Source organism: Somniosus microcephalus, chromosome 10, assembly GCF_052327205.1.
Source record: "Somniosus microcephalus isolate GS21.2 chromosome 10, FLI_Smic_1.0, whole genome shotgun sequence".
NCBI lineage: Eukaryota > Metazoa > Chordata > Chondrichthyes > Squaliformes > Somniosidae > Somniosus > Somniosus microcephalus.
Window position 1 is genome coordinate 64,575,747 of NC_140996.1, and position 23,640 is coordinate 64,599,386.

The window sequence follows — 23,640 nt, forward strand, 5'->3', positions numbered from 1 at the left end:
TACATCAAAAGAAAGTTTACGATTCTAGAACGGTCGTAAGCGTATTTACGTTTCGGTGAGACAAAAATTGTGCCCGCGGTATCCAAAAAACATTCAAAATTCCGCTCATTATCTGCTCATTAGCATTGAGTGATGTCGAGGTCGACCAATCGTACGGTCGAGCGACCCGACGGTCGACCAATCGCTGCGTGGCGGGGGCGGGTTCCTGGCACGTGCGGGCAGGCCCTCCTAGAGTCGAGTGATGGGACAATTGACCAATCCTACGCTTCGGTGACCTGACAGTCGACCAATCGGTGCGTGTGTGGGTGGGCCTTATCGTTCTGAACCGAGGTGAGTCGCCGCCATCTTGATTCCAAACTTTTCATTTCTTTTTCCCGCTTTCTGCGTGTTTCTTTTCAAATATACATTTCCAGCAAAAAAAAAGTTGCTTTTAAAACACAAATTGTTTTTTAAAAAAGTTAATTAATTTGTACATCTTTTCTCTAACCTCTATAATTTTCCTACCTTTCACTGTTTTTGTAGGCCTCGAAGCCTGGGCCTCTCCTCCGCACCCACGCCCGAGCTAGGCACCTCCCGGCTCCAGTCAACAAGCGGCCCCCGATCGCCGCTATCTTTGTGAAGGCTGGAGGGGCGGGCCTCAGCCAAGCGTCGCTACCGCCGCCATCTTAGTAAAGGCTGGTGCGGCGGTGGCGGCACGGAGCTCCGCGGAGCAGGTGCGCGGCGGTGTCTCACTCTCCCCCCCCAGTCTCTCTCTCTCTCTCTTCCCCGCGCCTCCTGAATGCGCGGGGGAAGAGGCCCGGGGCACCGTGGCCGCTTTCAGAGACTTCAACTCCGTGACAGGTGAGGAGGGTCTTTCTTGTTCACGTTGGGCGGGTTCCCCGGGTGCTGATCCCTGGTGGTGTGGGGCCAGAGCCCGGCTCTTACCTTGCCCCGGAGAGCGGGCGGACGGCGGGGCCTGGAGTAGCAGAGGGGAACAGTCAACAGACAGACGTCAGAGAGACAGAGAAATAGGGAGAGGGAGAGTGAGGAGAGGGGCAGGGAGGGAGAGTGAGGAGAGGGGCAGGGAGGGAGAGAGGAGAGGGGCAAGGAGGGAGAGGGGAGAGAGAGAGAGGGTGGGGGAGGAGAGAGGGTGAGGGAGGGAGAGGACAAGGGGGGGAGGGAGGGAGAGAGAGTAAAGCAGGGAGAGATGGGGAAGGAGAGAGAGAGGGTGAGGGAGGGAGAGGGTGAGGAGAGGGAGGGAGAGGACAGGGGGGAGAGGGGGAGGGAGGGAGAGAGAGTAAAGCAGGGAGAGACGGGGAGGGAGAGAGAGGGTGAGGGAGGGAAAGAGTGAGGGGGTGGGACAGGGAGGGAGCGCTTACCTTCTTCCTTCCTTCGCAGGGGTCCATCAGGCCACCTTCCCCCCCATCTCTCTCTCTCTTCCCCCCGCCAGTCGCTCTCTCTCTTCCCCCCCAGTCGCTCTCCCTCTCCCCCCCGTCGCTCTCTCTTTCCCCCCCCAGTTGCTCTCTCTCTTCCCCCCCCAGTCGCTCTCTCTCTTCCCCCCCAGTCGCTCTCTCTCTTCCCCCCCCAGTCGCTCTCTCTCTTCCCCCCGTCGCTCTCTCTCTTCCCCCCCAGTCGCTCTCTCTCTTCCCCCCCAGTCGCTCTCTCTCTTCCCCCCCCCAGTCGCTCTCTCTCTTCCCCCCCAGTCGCTCTCTCTCTTCCCCCCCAGTCGCTCTCTCTCTTCCAAGAACAACATTCCCTCGAAAAAGCCTCGGCACCGCCGGGCACTCCAGCTAGTTTTAACATATAATTAGATTGTCTGCTGCAGATATGCATGATATTTTACTCAGAGAAATAGAAAGATATATTTATGTTGTTATAAAATTACAATTTTAATCCCAAAGGCTGGCTTGATCTTGGGAAGCCATGTTAGGAGAACATTAGTCATAGTATCAATCATTTATGTTCGTTAAAGTAAGAGATGTCTGTTCTAAGAATTAAACATACTGTGGGTACTCAGGCAATAACAGGAATAAATGCCAAGTAAAGCTCTCGGGACTTCTGCAACAGTGTGCCTTACCTCAAGAAAATCCACTTTTGGACCAGTCTGATTTTTTTTCTTTTCCCCAGATCAACAATCTTCTAGCTTTTCTTAGTGGGATTACCAATTGAAAGTGATATACATTTTTGTGCTATGGACTCATACCTATAGGAACTAGATTCAAACTGCACAAACACTATTTAACTAAGAAGCCTTTTGTTGTTTGAGCTGGATTTGAACCCAGAGGTGAATGGACAACATCAACTCAACCTTCTTCACGTTTACATTGTGGTCATCCTGTCATTAAATTTATTTAATGACGGGTTGTGGTTGATGTAGATGCCTTGTCCAATTTTTCACTTGAGGGCTAAGATAGGAGCCGCGATTTTGCCAACCCTGGCGAGTCTGGTGCGGCCGGAGTAGGTGGCAGCTTCAAACCCCGCTCCTGTTTTCATCCCACCTCCTCCAAGTGATTTTGCCCTGATTGGGCTTGTTACGCCCACCCTGCGAGGTTCCCAGCCAATTAAAAGGAAGCGGGTCTGATGACATCATTTGATGACGCGTCAGCAGCCGGTTTCCTTAAAGGGACCATGTCCACATTCATTTTGACAGTTGTGCTGTCAGTGTTCTACAGCATTGAGGCGCTGCAAACACTGACAAGCATTGCACAAAGGTGCACGGCTGCACCCAGGCTCTCCCATGGTATTATTGAATGGCTGGGCAGGCTCGAGGGGCCAAATGACCAACTCCTGCTGCTATTTCTTATGTTCTTATGTAAAGGGGAGATTGGATAAGAAGTTATTATAAATTATTAGATAGCTTATCCAAAGCCATCACTGAGTTGATTAAAGAAATGCATCATACATTTTCATGCCCTCTACTAGGAACAGGAATATTTGGATTACCTTTGGGACAAACTATAAAAAGTTTAATGAATTAGGCAGTAATGGAGTCACACGCTAGGACTGAGAATCCAGATAAAATGTTCAACATACGCAAACTTGGTGCTGCCTGCTAATTTAAATGATAGCGGCATGCAGACCTGCGCTAAATGCGCTGCTGAGTGGTTGTACGCTCAGCAGAGGGCCCAGGTTCGAGCAAGGCTAACCAGCTAGCCTGCACTTCTTAAAGGGGAGATGCAGTTTGACGAGACCAGGTGCTGAAAGTCATTCCAGAAGGCAGTTTCAACTGGGAAAGATGCAGCAATGGCAAAACAGGCCAGAGAGAGGGCTCCAAGGTTCTCAGATGCCACACTGGAGGCCTTAGTACAAGAGGTGAAGGGGAGGAGAAAGGTCCTGTTCCCACAGGGGGCCATGAGGCCCTCCAGACAGAGACTGCAAAGGCAGTGGGAGCACTGAGACACTTCCCTATCTTTTGCAGGACAAGGCAGCGGCAGCTAACCGGAGGGGGGCAGGTACGCCTCCATATCCTGACTACGCTTGAGGAGATGGTGCTTGGCATAATTGGAGTGGCTGTAACTAAGGAGCTGAAACCATTGAACATAATGGTATACTCATACCTAATCCTCCTTCTCACATCTCACTTCCCCCTCATCCCACAATCTCTTGTAACTTACAAGCTGCAAATGGTGTAAGCATGCACCTCTTGTTTTCCCACTCCCCTCCCCTCACCACAACCCTACTCTTTCTCATTTCAGAGACCCAAGAAATCCAGCTTTGCCAAGTAGTGGTGGAAGAGGAAAAGGAAGAGGAGAGTGATGATGAAGAAGAAACATCGTCACTTAATCTGACACTCGCAGCCAACAGCTCAGATACTGGCACTGCACGGACTTTAGAGGATAGCTTAGAGGCAGGATCTGCACATGGTGATTCACCGGGCACGAGTGGGGTACAGCCAGGGCAGGGGGAAAGGGTAGCACAGGTGCCAGTTATCAGGAGGATGAGGTCGTACACATGTTCTGCTGCACAGAACTCAGATGAGGAATTCGATGGAGCGGCCTTCGGAAGAAAGCTGATGGGAATGCTCAACGAAATGCTTGTGCATTGGCAGGTCTGCCATAAAATCTGAATGCAATGTCAAGGAGCATGGATAAGCTCAGCTCCAACCTTGCACAGAGCTTTCCGCAGAGCTTGGAGCCCAACGATATAGGTAAAAAACAGGATGAGGTCCTAAAAGTTGAATATAGGGAGTTAGGAGGTAAATTAAAAAATAGGACCTTAAAAGGTAGTAATCTCAGGATTGCTACCAGTGCCACGTGCTAGTCAGAGTAGAAATAGAAGGATATTTCAAATGCATATATGGCTAGAGGAATGGTGCAAGGGGGAGGGATTCAAATTCCTGGGACACTGGAAACGGTTCTGGGGGAGGTGGGACCAGTACAAACTGCACGGTTTGCACCTGGGCAGGACCGGGACCGATGTCCTAAGGGGAGTGTTTGCTCGTGCTCTGGGGAAGGGTTTAAACTAAAATGGCAGGGGGTTGAGAAGGGAGAGAGAGGAAAGGGAAACAACCATAGAAGCAAAAGACAGGCAGGAGAAAAGCAAAGGTGGCAGTCAGAGAAATCAAGGGTTTAAATCAAACATGGCCACAGTAAATAATAATTCTAAAAGGTCTAAGGTGCATGAATTAGCTGCGCAAATAGAGGTAAACGGATATGATATGATTGGGATTACGGAAACATGGCTCCAGGGTGACCAAGGCTGGGAACTCAACATCCAGGGGTATTCAATATTCAGGAAAGACAGGCAAAAAGGAAAAGGAGGTGGGGTAGCATTGCTGGTGAAAGAGGGGATAAACACAATTGTAAGGAAGGATATTAGCTCTGATGATGTGGAATCTGTATGGGTAGAACTGAGAAATACCAAGGGACAGAAAACGTTAGTGGGAGTGGTATGCAGACCCCCAAACAGTAATGCGGAGGTTGGGGATGGCATTAAATGGGAAATTAGAGATGTGTGCAATAAGGGCACAGCAGTTATCATGGGTGACTTTAATCTACATATAGATTAGGCTAACCAAATTAGTAACAATACTGTGGAGGAGGAATTCCTGGAGTGTATACGGGATGGTTTCCTGGAACAATATGTCGAGGAACCAACAACAGACCAGGCCATTTTAGACTGGGTATTATGTAATGAGAAAGGATTAATTAGCAATCTTGTTGTGCGAGGCCCCTTGGGGCGGAGCGATCATAATATGATAGAATTCTTCATTAAGATGGAGAGTGAAGTAGTTGACTCAGAGACTAGGGTCCTGAATTTAAATAAAGGAAACTATGATGGTATGAGGCGCGAGTTGGGTAGGATTGATTGGGGAATGTTACTCAAAGGGTTGACGGTGGATAGACAATGGCAAACATCAAAGATCGCATGGATGAACTACAGACTTTGTTCATCCCTGTTTGGCATAAAAATAAAACAAAAAAGGTGACTCAACCGTGGCTAACAAGGGAACTTAGGGATAGCATAAGATCCAAGGAGAGAACATATAAATTGGCCAGAAAAAGCAGTAAACCTGAAGATTGGGAGCAGTTTAGGATTCAGCAAAGGAGGACAAAGGGATTAATTAAGAGGGGGAAAATAGAGTATGAGAGTAACCTTTCAGGGAACATAAAAACTGACTATAAAAGCTTTTATAGATATTGTGAAGAGAAAAAGATTGGTGAAGTCAAGCGTAGGTCCCTTGCAGTCAGAATCAGGGGAAATTATAATGGGGAACAAAGATATGGCAGACCAATTAAATACATACTTTGGTTCTTGTCAGGGCGAGGCTGGTTCTGGACCCAAGTGCAGACAGACGAGGCGAGAAGCAGGTATGCAGTCTTAAATAAAAGTACTTTACTAGAATCACACAGGTAAACAGTTACAAACATAGGAGCTCAAGACAAGCTACCACTAGGCAAACGGCTTGTCAAGACTGAGCACAGAGGGAAGAAACCACAGAACTTAAATACAAGCAAAAACAGGTGAAACCAATAAACCTGATAAAAGGCAGTTAAGTAAACTAGTAACAATTTAGCAAAGGGAAACAAACAAGTGAAAATGCCATCTAGGGGTTACTGAGGGAACTAACCGGCACCCTCACAGGACCCCCTCCCCTAGGAACGGCTCCTGACGTTCCTCCTGGATGATCAGGGTGGCGATGGCAAAAATGCCTGATGAGTTCAGGATCCAAAATGTCCCGGGCCGGAACCTAGGAACGCTCTTCAGGACCATAACCCTCCCAGTCGACCAGGTATTGAATGCTCCTCCTAACCCAGCGACTATCAAGGAGGCAACGGACAGTGTAGGCTTGCTGACCATCAATCATGCAGGGCGGGGGGGGGAGGTCTGGAAGCAGGAACCAAGGGACTGGTAAGTGCCGGCTTGAGGTGAGAGACGTGGAACGTGGGATGTATCTTCATCGACCGAGGAAGGAGGAGCCGGTAGGCCACAGGGTTTACTTTTTCCAAAATCCTAAAAGGTCCGATGAACCGGGGAACCAACTTGCAGGACTCCACATGGAGCGGAAGATTCCGGGTAGACGGCCAAACCTTCTGTCCGGTCCGGAACCGAGGAGCTGGGCGGCGGTGTCGGTCAGCCTGCACTTTCTGCCGAGAAGAAGCGAGCTGCAAGGCGGATCGGACCCTCCTCCAGGTACGGTGGCAGCGTTGGAGGAACCCCTGGGCAGCCGGGATTCCTACCTCCCTCTCCTGTTCAGGGAAGAGTGGCGGTTGGAAGCCATATTGACATTCGAAAGGTGAGAGGCCAGTGGAGGAGCTCTGAAGGGTATTGTGCGCGTACTCTGCCCAGACCAGATACTTGCTCCAGGTGGAAGGATTGGAGGACACAAAGCTTCTTAGCACCCTCTCCAGATCTTGGTTGGTTCTCTCAGTCTGGCTGTTAGACTGTGGGTTGAACCCAGAGGAGAGACTGACGGAAGCGCCCAGGAGGGAACAAAAAGCCTTCCAGAACCTGGATGAGAACTGGGGACCACGGTCAGAGACAACATCCAGGGGCAAGCCATGGAGGCAGAAGACATGCTGGACAACCAGCTGGGCAGTCTCTCTGGCAGAGGGAAGCTTGACAAGAGGGACGAAGTGAGCAGCCTTGGAAAAGCGATTGACCACAACTAGGATGGTAGTGAATCCCTCAGATGGAGGTAGCCCGGTGATGAAATCCAGGGCGATATGAGACCAGGGACGGCTGGGGATGGGCAAGGGATGCAGGAGACCAAGCGGAGGTTGTTGGGATGTCTTGTTCTGGGCACAGACGGGACAAGCGGAGACAAAGGCCCAGGAGTTGGCTTCAATAGAGGGCCACCAGAACCTCCTCTTAAGGAACTCGAGAGTCCGACGGATCCCAGGATGACCAGTCAATCGAGAAGAGTGCCCCCATTGAAGGACCTGGGCGTGCACCTGACTGGTGACATAAAGGCTATTAGGAGGGCCTCCTCCAGGGTCAGCCTCCTGACGTCGGGCCCCTTGCACCACAGACTCAATCTCCCATGCGACGGGAGCAACGATGCAGGAACTGGGGATGATAGGTTCCGGGGTCCGGTCCTTTTCCGAGGGGTCAAACTGGCGAGAAAGGGCATCCGGTTTGAGGTTCTTAGACCCTGGGTGGTAAGACAGGAGAAAGTTGAACCGGTTAAAGAAGAGAGCCCACCTGGCCTGCCGAGGGTTGAGGCGCTTGGCGTCCTGGATATATGTCAGATATTTATGGTCGGTCCAGACGACAAAAGGATGCTCTGCTCCCTCCAACCAGTGTCTCCACTCCTCCAAGGCCAACTTAACTGCCAAGAGCTCCCTGTTGCCGACATCGTAGTTACTCTCTGCTGGCTTCAGGCGATGGGAAAAGAAGGCACAAGGATGTAGCTTTTGGTCCTTAGGAGAGTGTTGGGACAGGACAGCCCCGACTCTAATATCTGAGGCATCCACCTCTACGATAAAGGGCAGGTTGGGGTCCGGGTGTACCAGAATGGGAGCAGAGGTGAAACGTTGTTTGAGCTCCTGGAAGGCCCGTTCCGCTTCAGAAGACCAACAGAACCGTAAAGACGAGCCCTTGGTCAATGCGGAGAGGGAGGTGGCAATGGAGCTGAAGTTGCGGATGAAGCGCCTGTAAAAGTTGGCGAATTCCAGAAACCGCTGAACCTGCTTAACCGACGTGGGACGCGGCCAGTTCAAGACGGCTTGAACCTTGCTAGGATCCATCTGGACGCTTCCACAGGAGATGACGTAGCCCAGGAAGGTGACCTTAGAGACGTGGAATTCACATTTCTCGGATTTGACAAAGAGACGGTTCTCCAAAAGCCTCTGCAGAACCTGTCTGACGTGTTGGACATGCTGCTGGGGGAACTTTGAGAAGATGAGAATGTCATCCAAATAAACAAACACGAACTGGTTCAGCAGGTCCCGGAGCACGTCATTGACCAGAGCTTGGAAGACAGCAGGAGCGTTAGTGAGACCAAAGGGCATGACGAGGTATTCCCAGTGACTGCTAGGGGTGATAAAGGCAGTCTTCCATTCATGCCCCTGCAGCTGCTCAAACGCTGAAGACATCAAAGGGAGAGGATAGCGGTTCTTAATGGTAATTTTGTTAAGCCCCCGATAGTCTATGCAAGGCCTGAGACCACCATCCTTCTTCTTTACTAAAAAGAAGCCAGCACCCGCTGGGGAGGTGGAAGGGCGAACGAAACCTGTAGCGAGGGCTTCCTTGATGTATTCTTCCATGGAAACATTCTCAGGGCCAGAGAGAGAGTAGAGCCAACCCCGAGGGGGGCTAGTGCCAGGCAGGAGATCAATGGAACAGTCGTAGGACCGGTGTGGGGGGAGTGTAGTGGACAGCCTCTTACTTAACACAGCATGGAGGTCCGAATATTCAGGGGGCACATGAGCAAGGTCCAGCTGATCAGCTGGCTCAGGAGAGGAAGGACGGGGCAGACTAGGGAAGACCTTAAGACAGTTGGCTAGACATGAAGGACCCCACTCCAGCACAGTCCCGGTAGTCCAGTCAATGTGAGGGTTGTGAAGAGAGAGCCACGGATGTCCAAGAACGAGAGGGAGCTCAGGTGAATCGATAAGGTGAAACTGCAGCAACTCTTGATGTCTCTCCCCTACTTGGACATGTAATACTCCGGTGATATGATGAATACGCCCAGAACCAAGGGGCCTGCCGTCGAGGGCGGTGACTTGTAAAGGCTTGTCAAGGCGGGAGAAAGGAATTTTCAGGCTGCGCACAAGGGTGGCATCGATAAAACAGCCAGCGGCCCCGGAGTCAATAAACGCCTGGAGGTTGTACTGTTGACCCTCCCAAGAGAGACGAGCGGGAAGCACGGTTTGGAAGACAGAAGGGGTAGGAGAAGGGATTTGATCTGTCCATATTTTCCCAATCCTCCTGGCTTTTTCCTGAAGCTCAGGGCATGTGGCTCTGAGATGGCCAGACAGGCCACAGTAAAGACAACGCCCCTCTCTCAATCTCCTCTGTCTCTCAAACTGAGAGAGCCGAGTTCTGCCGAGTTGCATAGGTTCCTCTTCGGCGCTAACAGGTGGACTCGGGGGTACTTGGAAACTCTTGGTCAGATTCGAAACACTGGAAGATCTCACCTCTGTGGAAGTAGTGAATCTCCTCTCTCTACCATGCTCCCGGAGGCGGTTATCCACTCTGATGGCAAGGGAGATGAGCGTGTCAAGGTCCTCCGGAACCTCTCTGGACGTCAGTTCGTCTTTGATAGATTCAGAGAGGCCATGAAGAAATGTGGAGAGAAGGGCCTCGGTGTTCCAGCAGCTCTCCGCAGCGAGTGTGCGGAACTCAATGGCGAAGTCGGCTATGCTGCAGTTGCCCTGGCGGAGATTCAAAAGTCTCTTAGATGCCTCCCGTCCACTCACAGGATGGTCAAAGACTTTGCTCATCTCTTCGATGGAAAGGAGAATGACCGAGCAGACGAAAGATTGCTGCTCCCAGATAGCGGTAGCCCAGGTGAGAGCTTTTCCTGAGGGTAGTGATATGATGAACGCTACCTTAGAGCGGGGTGATAGGAACATGGAGGGTTGGAGTTCAAAAACTAGGAAGCACTGGGTCAAGAAGCCGCGACACTTGCCCGGATGACCGTCATAGCACTCTGGCACGGGTAGGCGAGGCTCTCGGTGAGTCTGGAGATCGGCGACCGGTGGGGTAGCACCCAAAGGAACTGACTGAGGAGGAACATACTGAGCAGAAGCCACAGCGGCTGGGTGTTGAATGGTCTGAGTCCACGTATCTACCTTGTCCAAAATGCTTTGGAGAAGTTGCTCAAGGCGGCCGAGGAAAGCACCTTGATGGGTCCATACTGGCTCAGTCTTGCTGTCAGGGCGAGGCTGGTTCTGGACCCAAGTGCAGACAGACGAGGCGAGAAGCAGGTATGCAGTCTTAAATAAAAGTACTTTACTAGAATCACACAGGTAAACAGTTACAAGCTCAAGACAAGCTACCACTAGGCAAACAGCTTGTCAAGACTGAGCACAGAGGGAAGAAACCACAGAACTTAAATACAAGCAAAAACAGGTGAAACCAATAAACCTGATAAAAGGCAGTTAAGTAAACTAGTAACAATTTAGCAAAGGGAAACAAACAAGTGAAGGTGCCATCTAGGGGTTACTGAGGGAACTAACCGGCACCCTCACAGGTTCTGTCTTCACAAAGGAGGACACAAATAACCTCCCAGAGATGTCGGGGAACATAGGGTCTAATGAGAGGGAGGAACTGAATGAAATCAGTATTTGTAGGGAAATGGTGTTAGGGAAATTGACGGGATTGAAGGCCGATAAATCCCCAGGGCCTGATAATCTACATCCTAGGGTACTTAAGGAAGTGGCTCTAGAAATAGTAGATGCATTGCTGGTCATCTTCCAAAATTCTATTGACTCTGGAACAGTTCCCATGGATTGGAGGGTAGCTAATGTTACCCCACTGTTCAAAAAAGGTGGTAGAGAGAAAACGGGGAATTATAGACTGGTAAGCCTGACATTGGTAGTGGGGAAAATGCTAGAGTCCATTATAAAAGATGTAATAGCAGAGCACTTGGAAAACAGTGACAGGATCGGACAAAGCCAACATGGATTACAAAAGGTAAATCGTGCTTGACTAATCTGGAATTTTTTGAGGATGTAACTGGTAGAATTGATAAGGGAGAACCAGTGGATGTAGTGTATTTGGACTTTCAGAAGACTTTCGATAAGGTCCCGCATAAGAGATTAGCGTGCAAAGTTAAATCACATGGGATTGGGAGTAAGGTACTGTCTTGGATAGAGAACTGGTTGGCAGACAGGAAGCTAAGAGTTGGAATAAACGGATCTTTTTCCAAGTGGCAGGCAGTGACTAGTGGGGTACCACAGGGATCGGTCCTAGGACCCCAGCTATTCACAATATATATTAATGATCTAGACAAGGGAACTAGGTGTAATACCTCCAAGTTTGCAGACGACACAAAGCTGGGTGGGTGTGTGAGCTGTGAGGAGGATGCTGAGAAACTCCAGTATGATTTGGACAGGTTGGGGGATTGGGCAGATGCATGGCAGATGCAGTATAATGTGGATAAATGCGAGGTTATCCACTTTGGTGGCAAAAACAGGAAGGCAGATTATTATCTGAACGGCAATAGATTGGGAGAAGGGGAAGTGCAACGAGACCTGGGCATCCTCGTGCACCAGTCGCTGAAGGTAAGCATGCAGGTGCAGCAGGCGATTAAGAAGGCAAATGGCATGTTCGCCTTCGTAGCGATAGGGTTTGAGTACAGGAACAAGGATGTCTTGCTGCAGTTGTACAGGGCTTTGGTGAGACCACACCTTGAGCATTGTGTGCAGTTTTGGTCGCCTTATCTGAGGAAGGATGTTCTTGCCATGGAGGGAGTGCAGCGAAGATTCACCAGACTGATACCTGGGATGGCAGGAATGACGTATGAGGAGAGATTGGGTTGATTGGGCTTATACTCGCTGGAGTTTTAAAGAATGAGAGGGGATCTCCTTGAAACTTATAAAATTCTAACATGACTAGACAGACTAGATGCAGGAAGGACGTTCCCGATGGCGGGGGAGTCCAGAACCAGGGGTCACAGTCTAAAGATAAGATGTAAGCCATTTAGGACAGAGATGGGGAGGAATTTCTTCACCCGGAGAGTGGTGAACCTGTGAAATTCTCTACCACAGAAGGAAGTTGAGGCCAATTCATTAAATATATTCAAGAAGGAGTTAGATATATTTCTTAAGGCTAAAGGGATCAAGGGATATGGGGAGAAGGCAGGGACAGGGTACTGAGTTTGGATGATCAGCCATGATCTCATTGAATGGCGGAGCAGGCTCGAGGGGCCGAATGACCTACTCCTGCTCCTATCTTCTATGTTTCTATGTTTCTATCCTCTGGCGAGTTCAGCATGACTGCCCCTGACATCAAGGCAGCATTTGACCGAAGGTGGCATCAAGGAGCCCTAGTAAAATTGAAGTCAATGGGAATCGGGGGGGGAAACTCTCCACTGCCTGGAGTCATACCTAGCACAAAGGAAGATGGTTGTGGTTGCTAAAGGCCAATCATCTCAACCCCAGGACATCGCTGCAGGAGTTCCTCAGGGCAGTGTCCTAGGCCCAACCATCTGCTTCATCAATGATTTTCCCTCCATCATAAGGTCAGAAGTGGGGATGTTCGCTGATGACTGCACAGTGTTCAGTGCCATTCACAACTCCTCAGATAATGAAGCAGTCTGTGCCCGCATGCAACAAGACCTGGACAACATTCAGGCATGGGCTGATAAGTGGCAACTAACATTCGAGCTACAGAAGTGCCAAGCAATGACCATTTCCAATAAGAGAGAATCTAGCTACCTCCCCTTGACATTCAACGGCATTACCATCATGGTATCCCCCACCATCAACATCCTGGGGGGTCACCATTGACCAGAAACTTAACTGGACCAGCCATATAAATACCGTGGCTACAAGAGCAGGTCAGAGGCTGCGTATTCTGCAGCAAGTGACTCAACGCAATCCAAAGCCTTTCCACAATCAACAAGGCACAAGTCGAGAGTGCGATGGAATACTCTCCACTTGCCTGGATGAGTGCAGCTACAACAGCACTCAAGAGGCTTGACACCATCCAGGGCAAAACAGCCCGCTTCATTGGCACCTTAGCCACCACCCTAAACATTCACTTCCACCACCAGCACACCGTGGCTGCAGTGTGTACCTGATATACCTATCAATTTGTCCAATAAAAAGCGACGAGTTAGGAACGTAACTAAAGGTTTTTATTGACTAAATAACAGAGCCCACCCTCGTGGGTGATCGGGTCCAACAAGGAGGAATACCAGCCAGTCGACTACCTTTATACCTGGGCAGGTAGGTGGAGCCATGGGCGGAGTCGGAGGTGGTCAGCCCAGGTATAACAGCGCGACAAGAGGTGACCTCGTATAGTGATACAACAGTGAGAACAGTGATAACAATACAACAGTGATAACTATAGTGTAACGATAGTGAACGATAAAAGTGGTTTACCACATTCACCCCTTGTTTAGATTCGAGTCCGGCGGGGTGAAGTGTACTACCAGTTCTGGTATGTCAGTCTGTCCGGAGGCCTCGTAAGCCTCTCCGATCGTCGCAGCGGCGGTGCTGCATTATCCGGTGTTAATGCTGGTGTCTGCGTGGTCGGCGAAGGCTCGTGGGGTTCCGGCATGCCGTCTACCTGGGCTGGAATTGGGGGGGTGGTGGGGGGGGGTAAAGGTGGTGTCTCCGGAGTGCCCGAGGGTGCGAGGTCTCGTAAGGAGACAGTGTCCTCCCGCCCGTCTGGGTAAGCCACGTAGGCGTACTGGGGGTTGGCGTGCAGGAGGTTCACCCTCTCGACCAGGGGGTCCATTTTATGGGCCCTCACGTGCTTTCGCAGCAAGACGGGCCCCGGAGAGGTCAGCCAGGTTGGTAGAGTGGTTCCCGTAGTCGACTTCCTGGGGAAAACAAACATTCGTTCATGGGGGGTGGCGTTAACGGCAGTGCAAAGTAGTGACCGGATGGAGTGCAGCGCTGTCGGGGGGACTTCCTGCCAGCGGGAGGTTGGGAGGCCCTTAGACTTTAAGGCTAAGAGGACGGCCTTCCATACCGTCGCGTTCTCTCTTTCCACCTGGCCGTTCCCTCGGGGGTTGTAGCTGGTGGTCCTACTTGCTGCAATACCTCTCGCTAGTAGGAACTGACGGAGTTCCTCGCTCATGAAGGAGGAGCCCCGGTCACTATGTATATAGTTCGGGAACCCGAACAAGGCGAAGAGGTCGTTCAGGCACTTGATGACCGTGGTACTGGTCATGTCTGGGCAGGGGAAGGCAAAAGGGAAACGGGAGTACTCATCAACGATGTTGAGGAAGTACACATTGCGGTCAGATGACGGTAGAGGCCCCTTAAAGTCGATGCTCAGGCGCTCGAAGGGGCGGGTGGCCTTGATCAGGCTTGCTCTGTCCGGCCTATAGAAGTGCGGTTTGCACTCGGCGCAGGTCTGGCAGTTCCTGGTCATGGCCCTGACCTCCTCGATGGAGTAGGTCAGGTTGCGGGCCTTAATGAAATGGTAAAGTCTGGTGACCCCGGGGTGGCAGAGGTCGTTGTGGAGGGTCTGAAGTCTATCAATATGCGCGCTGGCGCATGTAATTCGTGAAAGAGCATCAGGGGGTTCGTTCAGCTTACCTGGCCGGTACAAGATATCATAATCGTAGGTGGATAGCTCGATTCTCCACCTCAAGATCTTGTCATTCTTGATTTTGCCCCTCAGCTTGTTATTAAACATGAAAGCAACCGAACGTTGGTCGGTGAGGAGGGTAAATCGTTTGCCTGCCAGGTAATGCCTCCAGCGCCGTACCGCCTCCACAATTGCCTGGGCTTCCTTCTCGACCGACGAGTGTCGGATCTCGGGGCCCTGTAGGGTCCTTGAGAAGAAGGCCACCGGCCTCCCCTCCTGGTTAAGGGTAGCGGCTAGGGCGAAGTCGGATGCATCGCTCTCCACTTGGAAGGGGATGGACTCATCCACTGCGTGCACTGTGGCCTTGGCTATGTCTCCCTTGATGAGGGAGAAGGCCGCGCACGCTTCCTCCGTGAGGGGGAAGGATGTGGACTTCATGAGGGGTCTGGCTTTGTCCGCATAATTGGGCACCCATTGGGCATAGTAGGCGAAGAGCCCCAGGGTTCTCTTAAGTGCCTTAGGGCAGTGGGGGAGGGGTAGCTCCATGAGGGGGCGCATTCTTTCGGGGTCGGGGCCGATGAGTCCGTTCTCTACTACACAGCCAAGGATGGCAAGGCGCGAGGTGTTAAACACACATTTCTCCTTATTGTAGGTGAGGTTCAGCCGTTGGGCCGTACGGAGGAATTTCTCCAGATTCACGTCATGGTCCTGCCGGTCGCGGCCGCAGATGGTGACATTATCTAGATAGGGGAATGTGGCCTGCAGTCCGTTCTGGTCAACCATCCGGTCCATCTCCCTTTGGAAGACCGAGACCCCGTTGGTGACACCGAAGGGGACCCTAAGGAAGTGGTATAGGCGCCCATTCGCCTCGAAGGCGGTGTACTGGCGGTCCTCGGGGTGGATAGGGAGTTGATGGTAGGCCGACTTAAGGTCGATGGTCGAGAATACGCGGTATTGTGCAATCTGATTGACCATGTCAGATATGCGGGGAAGGGGGTATGCGTCCAGCTGGGTGTATCTGTTTATGGTCTGGCTGTAGTTGATGACCAGGCGATTTTTATCGCCGGTCTTAACAACCACGACCTGGGCACGCCAGGGGCTGTTGCTCCCCTCGATAATGCCCTCTTTCAGGAGGCGCCGCACCTCAGAGCTAATGAAGGCTCTGTCCCCAGCGCTGTACCGCCTGCTCTTGGTAGCGACGGGTTTGCAGTCGGGGGTGAGGTTAGCGAATAGGGAAGGTGGCGGCACCTTGAGGGTGGATAGGCTGCAGGTGTTACGCGGTGGGCGGTTTAACATTCGCTGGTTGTCGACTGTGAGTGGGGGGAGGGGTCCACCGTATGCTAGGGTTACACTTTGGAGGTGGGATTGGAAGTCCAGCCCTAGTAGGACGGCAGCGCAGAGCTGGGGGAGGACGAGGAGTTTAAAATTTTTATACTCCGTACCCTTAACCGACAAGGTCACAACACAGTAGCCGCTAATGTCTGTGGCGTGGGACCTCGATGCCATCGAGATTCGGTTGCGCGTTGGCAGGACAGGGAGGGAGTAGTGGCTCACCGTGTCTGGGTGGATGAAGCTCTCCGTGCTTCCGCTGTCGAACAGGCAGGTCGTGGCGTGGCCGTTTACTTTTATGTCCATCATCGACTTGGACAGGTGGTGTGGGCGGGCTTGATCCAGAGTGACGGAGGCTAGTGTGTAGGTAAGCGAGTCATTGTCGTCTGCGGGCGAGGCGGTCGTCGGGTCCGGGGGCCCGGTGGCAGTCGGGCGTGGTGGGTAAAATGGCGTCTCCCACGAGGTAGGACAAAATGGCGGAGAAGATGGCTGCCCCCATAACTCACATGAGGCACTATTGGGGTCGGTTGCCTTGATCAAAGATGGCCACCCCCATGACTCACGTGTGGGGATGCTGGCCTCAGTTGCCTTGAAAGAAGATGGCCGCCCCCACAGTTCGCATGAGGCACTGCTGGCCTCTGAAGATCCGCTCCTGCAGGCCTTAGAGAAGTGGCCTTTCTTCCTGCATGTTGAGCAGGTAGAGTTCCTGGCTGGGCAGCGCGACCTCGGGTGCTTCTCCTGGCCGCAAAAGAAGCAGCCGGCGGCCCGATCGCGGGTACCCGATGTCGGAGCCGGTACCGGGGGTGGCGGTCCCGGTCGGGTCCGGGACGCCGACGCTGAGGTAGGTCCCGGGGGCGGCGCTGCGAAGGGTATTGCGGTAGGGGTCGGGCCCGAGTCCCAGGGTCGCGAGCAGTACCTGGAAAACGCCTCCTGGTCCTGATGGGCCACCTCTAGGGAGAGAGCGAGGGCTTCAGCTTTGTCCAGGTCGAGGTCTTTAGCTTCAAGCAGTCTTTGCCGTGAGTAGTCGGACCGTAGGCCTTTCACAAAGGCATCGCGGATATTATCTTCCGTATTTTCAACAGCCGTCACCGCTTTAAAGTCACAGTTCCTGCCGAGTGCTCTTAGCGCCCGTAAAAATTCAGCTACAGACTCTCCTGGCTGTTGCGGGCGGGATCTCAGGAGGTGCCTGGTGTACATGTAATTTACCGGGCTCCGGTACTGCTGTTTCAGTAGGTTGATAGCGGCCTCGTATGTAGTCGTGTCCTGGATGAGTGCGTATACTCTCGGGCTTGCTTGGGCGTTCAGAACTCTTAGTTTGGATCTCTGAGGGACGCCGGATTCTTCCAGGTAGGATTCGAAGCAGTCCAGCCAGTGTTTGAAGTTGAGGGCTGAGTTTGCTGCCTGTGGGTTTAGATCCAGGTACGGTGGTTTGAGGGCTTGCAGCCAAGCCGGCTGGTGTGGCTGGTGTAGCCCGGTGTCTGAAAGCTGCTGTGGCTGTGCTTCTGGGAGGGCTTCTGGCTGGCCAGTAGTAGACATCTTTAAAATTTAGTCAATAAAATTGATATACCTATCAATTCGTCCAATAAAAAGCGACGAGTTAGGAACGTAACTAAAGGTTTTTATTGACTAAATAACAGAGCCCACCCTCGTGGGTGATCGGGTCCAACAAGGAGGAATACCAGCCAGTCGACTACCTTTATACCTGGGCAGGTAGGTGGAGCCATGGGCGGAGTCGGAGGTGGTCAGCCCAGGTATAACAGTGCGACAAGAGGCGACCTCGTATAGTGATACAACAGTGAGAACAGTGATAACAATACAACAGTGATAACTATAGTGTAACGATAGTGAACGATAAAAGTGGTTTACCACAGTACCATCTACAAGATGCACTGCAGCAACTCATCAATGCTTCTTCGACAGCACCTCCCAAGCTCGTGAACTCTACCACCTAGAAGGACAAGGGCAGCAGGTGTATGGGAACACCACCACCACCTGTAAGTTCCCTCCATGTCACACACCATCCTGACTTGGAAATATATTGCCACTCCTTCATTGCCGCTGGCTCAAAATCGAGGAACTCCCTCCCAAACAGCACTGTGGGAGTACCTACACATGACGGACTGCAGTGGTTCAAGAAGGCAGCTCACCTCCACCTTCTCAAGCGCAATTAGGGATGGGCAATAAATGTTGGCTTTGCCAGCAACGCCCCATCCCATTAATAAATTTTTAAAAATCCTTTCTAGCATGGAAGGGGTGGGCAAATCCACTGGTGCACTTGTGGACCCAACCATCATGCAGCGTCTGATGGCCAATGCCTCAGCTTCCATTGCAACACAAGCAGAAGCCTGAGTCTGAGTGCTGCAGTGGAAGCTCAGACTGAAGTCGTGCAAGCTCAGCTTGCTGCCTCACAAGCACAGGCTGTTGCCAGCATGGCTGCAGTTAGCAGTGTTGAAAGGGGCTTGCAGGGTGTCACAGCAGTCCAGCAATCTGTCCTCCAACAGATTACTAGGATTGCTGAGGCGCCACTCTGGTGGAGTGGCAGGGGCTCTGTGGAGGACGAATCTGCTGTCCTCTCTCAGGAAGACAACATTCGTCCTCCCACCACTGCTACTCCACCAGTGCCCTTGCTGTTGACTGTCAGCCAGCCAACCAAGACTGCTGCCGCCCATGCTCAGCTGGTGCAGTCGGAAGCCAGGCCTGCTCGAGGTCATCCTGCAATGCCTTCTGCAGTCTCCCCAACTGAAAGTTAACAGCCTTCTACCAGCCATGCTGCTGCCACTAGGGTAGCGCTGCATAGGAGCACAAGGAAAGGCAAAGACACACGGAAGACAGGCACTAAGGGAATACACAAGGGTGATTAGTTAACTTTTGAATTAAATATTGCAATGGTTTGATTCATAAAATTGGTTTGGAATGTTTGTTTTGTGGTGGCTTTTGTACGAAAGGCTGATATTTAGTGGATGAGAATCATACATATATAAATTCAAGTGTAGCCATTGACCAAATAATATTACCCATAATTACTCCTGGATAACGGTGGCATAGTGGTTAGCACTGTTGCCTCACAGCGCCAGGGACCCGGGTTCGAATCCGGCCTCGGGCGACTGTCTGTGTGGAGTTTGCACATTCTCCCCGTGTTTGCGTGGGTTTCCTCCGGGTGCTCCGGTTTCCTCCCACAGTCCAAAGATGTGCGGGTTAGGTTGATTGGCTATGATAAATTGACCCTTAGTGTTAGGGGGATTAAATACGTGGGGTTACGGGGATAGGGTGGGATATGTGTTGGTGTAGGGGTTACGGGGATCGGGTGGGATATGTGTCGGTGCAGGCTCGATGGGCCGAAATGGCCTCTATCTGCACTGTGGGGTTTCTGTGATTCTGTGATAACTAAAATATTGAGACTTGTTCAGAATGCAGCTGCTAGGACAGTCAAAAGCAGTTTTGACTAAGTTTTGATAACAAACAGCCACAGGCTGCAAGTGAAGGTCAAATTGTTAAATAACATAGGAAGGCATAGGAAGCTCTGGTGGACACTGGATTTGACTTCACTATTATTTGCAGTAAACACTTCAATGATTTGCAGAAAGAAACCCCTTCAATAGGGGAAATTCTTGTACATGGATTGGGAAGTGAAATGGGAATAAAATATCACACCAGAATAGAAATAGCAGAATTCAAATTTAAGAGAGATAGACATCATAGCATTACAATTAAGAGAGAATGAAGGCTAAATTCGATAATGTCAGAAAACAGGCGCGGGATCACGAGGCGGGATGAACCCACTCCAGTTCAAAGTAATGCATGCAGCTTGCCAACTTTGTGCCGCCTGCTCGTTTACATGATTTGTGCATGCAGCCAACGCTATCTGCGTTTTTGATTGGCTGTATGCTTCAGCAGGGGACCCAAAATCTTGAGAGACTAGAACCAGTTAAAGCTAGCCTGCACTGCTTAAAGCCAGCCCGCACCTCTTAAAAAGGAGGTGCATTGTGCTGGAGCAGATCCCGGAAATCGTTCTACAACTGATTCTGACCTGGGAAACATTCAATAATGACTCAACATGGGAGAAAGTGGGCTCCAAGGTTTTCCAATGCTGCACTGGTGGAGGGGGTGGAAAGGAGGACAGATGTGTTGTATCCACAAGAGGCCATGAGGTCCTCCAGACACACATTCAGAAAGCAGTGGAAGCAGATAGTTATGGCGGTCAATGCCAAGAGTCAAGCCCCGAGGACCTGAATTCAGTGCAGGAATATGTTCAAAGACCATACCTTCACCTCACCCTCACACTTATCACTGCTGAAAGCTTCACACCCACATCTCACAGCTTGCAAAAACTGCCAGCTATTCAACCATGACAGCAACATCAGCCAAACATATTGCACGACACTCACTGACACACTTCCCTCTCTCATGCAGGGCAAGGTAGCGCACAACCGGAGGCAGCAGGAGTTAACCAGCGGGGGAGAGGCGTGTCTGAATGTCCTAACCCCAACAGAGGAGACGGCATTGGCCATTCTTGGGAGAGATAGTGCTGAGACCGTGGCCAGCGGTGTGCCTGAAACCATAGAAGATGACAGTATCGTCTTACCTAATCCTCTATACTGAGGATAGCATAGAGATGGGATCTGCACATGGTGAGATACCAGGCACAAGTGGCCTGCAGCCTGACATGGGGAAGGATAGCACAGATGCTAGCTCGCCAGAGGGCAAAGTCGCACTAGAGGATTCAGCAGAGCACTTCAATGGGGCAGGCTACAGAAGAGGGCTGATGGGGAAACACAATGAAATGCTTGGTGCATTGGGAAGCCTGCCAAAAAGCCTGTGTGCAATGTCAAGGCGCTTGGGGGAGTCCGGCACCAACTTGGCACAGGGCTTTGCGTAGAGCTGGGAGCACATCCTTTCCAGCATGAAATGCTGCACAACTCTATTAGCACACTTGTGGTTCCAATCATGATGCAGCGTCTGATGGCCGATGGCTCAGTTTCCATTGCAGCACAAGCAGCAGCCACCCAACATCTGAGTGCTGCAGTAGAAGCTCAGACTGAGTGCAGGTCGGAACAGAGTGTTAAGCTGCGAGTTTGGTGAGTGAGGGAGTTCGGGGAGGGAGGTATTCCTTTCTTTTTCTATCTTTGTCAGCTTACAGGAGAGCAGGAGCTAAAAAGCTGCACAAGCGGGGACAGAGAACCAGCAGGAGTTCCACTCTGTGACACCCCCCAACCGCATCCGGAGAAAAATAAAAGTGCGGTTTAAAAAGAGTGCTGCGAGTTGGGAATTGGTTCTTACTTTACACCAAGGAGCAGTCAAACAACAACAACTGCGAAACCGCTAAAGTGACGTCATAACCAGGGAAGGAACTGATTGGTAAGTAGGACCTGGTGAGTATTTCTACAGTCCAGTAGTTAAATTAAAAGTAAGGTCTCTAGTTTAGAGTAAATAGTGTTTAAAGGGAAGTAAGGTCCCTAGTGTATTTAATATTCTTTAACTTAAAGGAAGTAAAGGGATTAAATTAAGGGTAGGACATGGCAGGGCAGCTCGGCAGCGTGGAGTGCTCCTCCTGTGCTATGTGGGAAGTCAGGGACACTTTTGGTGTCCAGGGCAAACACATGTGCAGGAAGTGTCTCCAGCTGCAGCTACTCAAAATCCACGTTTCGGAGCTGGAGCTGCGGCTGGAGTCACTGTGGAGCATCCGCGAAGCTGAGGTCTTCGTGGATAGCAGGTAAAGAGGTCACACCGCAGGTAAAGAGTGCACAGGCAAACAGGAAATGGGTGTGGTAAACCACTGTTATAGTTATCACTGTATATTGTTCTCACTGTTCTCACTGTCACATCACTACACGAGGTCGCCTCTTGTCGCACTGTTATACCTGGGCTGACCACCTCCGACTCCGCCCATTACCTGCCCAGGTATAAAGGTAGCTGACTGGCTAGTATTCCTCCCTGTTGGATCAGATCACCCACGAGGGTGGGCTCTGTTATTTAGCCAATAAAAACCTTCAGTTACGTTCTTAACTCGTCGCCTTTTATTGGACTAATTGATAGGCATATCAATTTTATTGGCTAAATTTTAAAGATGCCTGATAATGAACAGCAACAGCAAGGAGCTCACCCAGCAGCACAGCAACAGCAGCCTCCAGACAACGGGCCACACCAGCCGGCTTGGCTGCAAGCCTTGAAACCACCATACCTGGATCTAAACCCACAGGCACCAAACTCAGCCAATGACTTCAAACACTGGCTGGACTGCTTCGAATCGTACCTGGAGGAAGCCGTCGTCCCTCAGAGATCCAAACTAAGAGTCCTGAAAGCCCAAGCGAGCCCGAGAGTATATACACTCATCCAGGACATGACTACGTACGACGACGCCATCAACCTACTGAAACAGCAGTACCGGAGCCCGGTAAACTACATGTACACTAGGCATCTCTTAAGATCTCGCCAGCAACAGCCAGGAGAATCGATAGCTGAATTTTCACGAGCGCTGAGACAACTCGGCAGGAACTGTGACTTTAAAGCGGTGACGGCTACTGCGAACATGGAAGACAATGTCCGCGACGCCTTGGTGAGAGGCCTACATTCCGACTACACACGGCAAAGACTGCTTGAAGCTAAGGACATAGACCTGGATAAGGCCGAAGCCCTCGCCCTCACCCTAGAGGCCACCCAGCAAGACCAGGAAGCGTTTGCCAGGTACTATTCGCGACCCTGGGACTCGGGCCCGACCCCCACCCCACCACCCTTCACAGCGCTGCCCCCGGGACCTACCTCAGCGTCTGCATCACGGATCCGACCGGGCCCGCTAGCCCCGGTACCGGCCCCGACATCAGGCAACCCCGATCGGGCCGCTGGCTGCTTCTTTTGCGGCCAGGAGAAGCATCCGAGGTCGCGCTGCCCAGCCAAAAACTCGACCTGCAAAACCTGCCTCAAGAAAGGCCACTTCTCCAAGGCCTGCAGAAGCAAATCCTCAGAAGCCAGCAGTGCCTCATGCGAACCCTGGGGGCGGCCATCTTTGTGCGGGGCAGCCGAAGCCTGCAGAGCCTCATGGGAAAACCAGGGGCGGCCATCTTTGTGCGGGGCAGCCGAAGCCTGCAGAGCCTCATGGGAAAACCAGGGGCGGCCATCTTTGTGCGGGGCAGCCGAAGCCTGCAGAGCCTCATGGGAACAGCAGGGGCGGCCATCTTTGTGCGGGGCAAACGATTTAAACAGAGCCTCATGTGAACTACGGGGGCCGCCATCTTCGCCGCCATCTTGTCATGACAACGACGCGCTCATCTACACCCTAGCTTCCGTGACCCTGGATCAAGCCCGCCCGCACCACCTGGCCAGCTCAATGATGGACATCAAAGTCAACGGCCACGCCACGACCTGCCTGTTCGACAGCGGAAGCACGGAGAGCTTCATCCACCCAGACACGGTGAGCCACTACTCCCTCCCCGTCCTGCCAACGCGCAGCCGCATCTCGATGGCATCGAGGTCGCACGCCACAGACATCAGCGGCTACTGTGTCGTGACATTGTCGGTTAAAGGGACAGAGTATAAAAATTTTAAACTCCTCGTACTCCCCCAGCTGTGCGCTGCCGTCATACTAGGGCTGGACTTCCAATCCCACCTCCAAAGTGTAACCCTAGCATACGGTGGACCCCTCCCCCCACTCACAGTCGACAACCAGCGAAAGTTAAACCGCCC

General features: G+C 51.7%; 1 protein-coding gene across 5 annotated transcripts in view; it reads right to left on the reverse strand.

Moving 5' to 3' along the window:
• Positions 1-23,640, reverse strand: part of LOC147111529 (cilium assembly protein DZIP1-like) — a 580,724-nt gene that overhangs the window by 253,237 nt on the left and 303,847 nt on the right. The gene's annotated exons all lie outside the window — the stretch shown is intronic.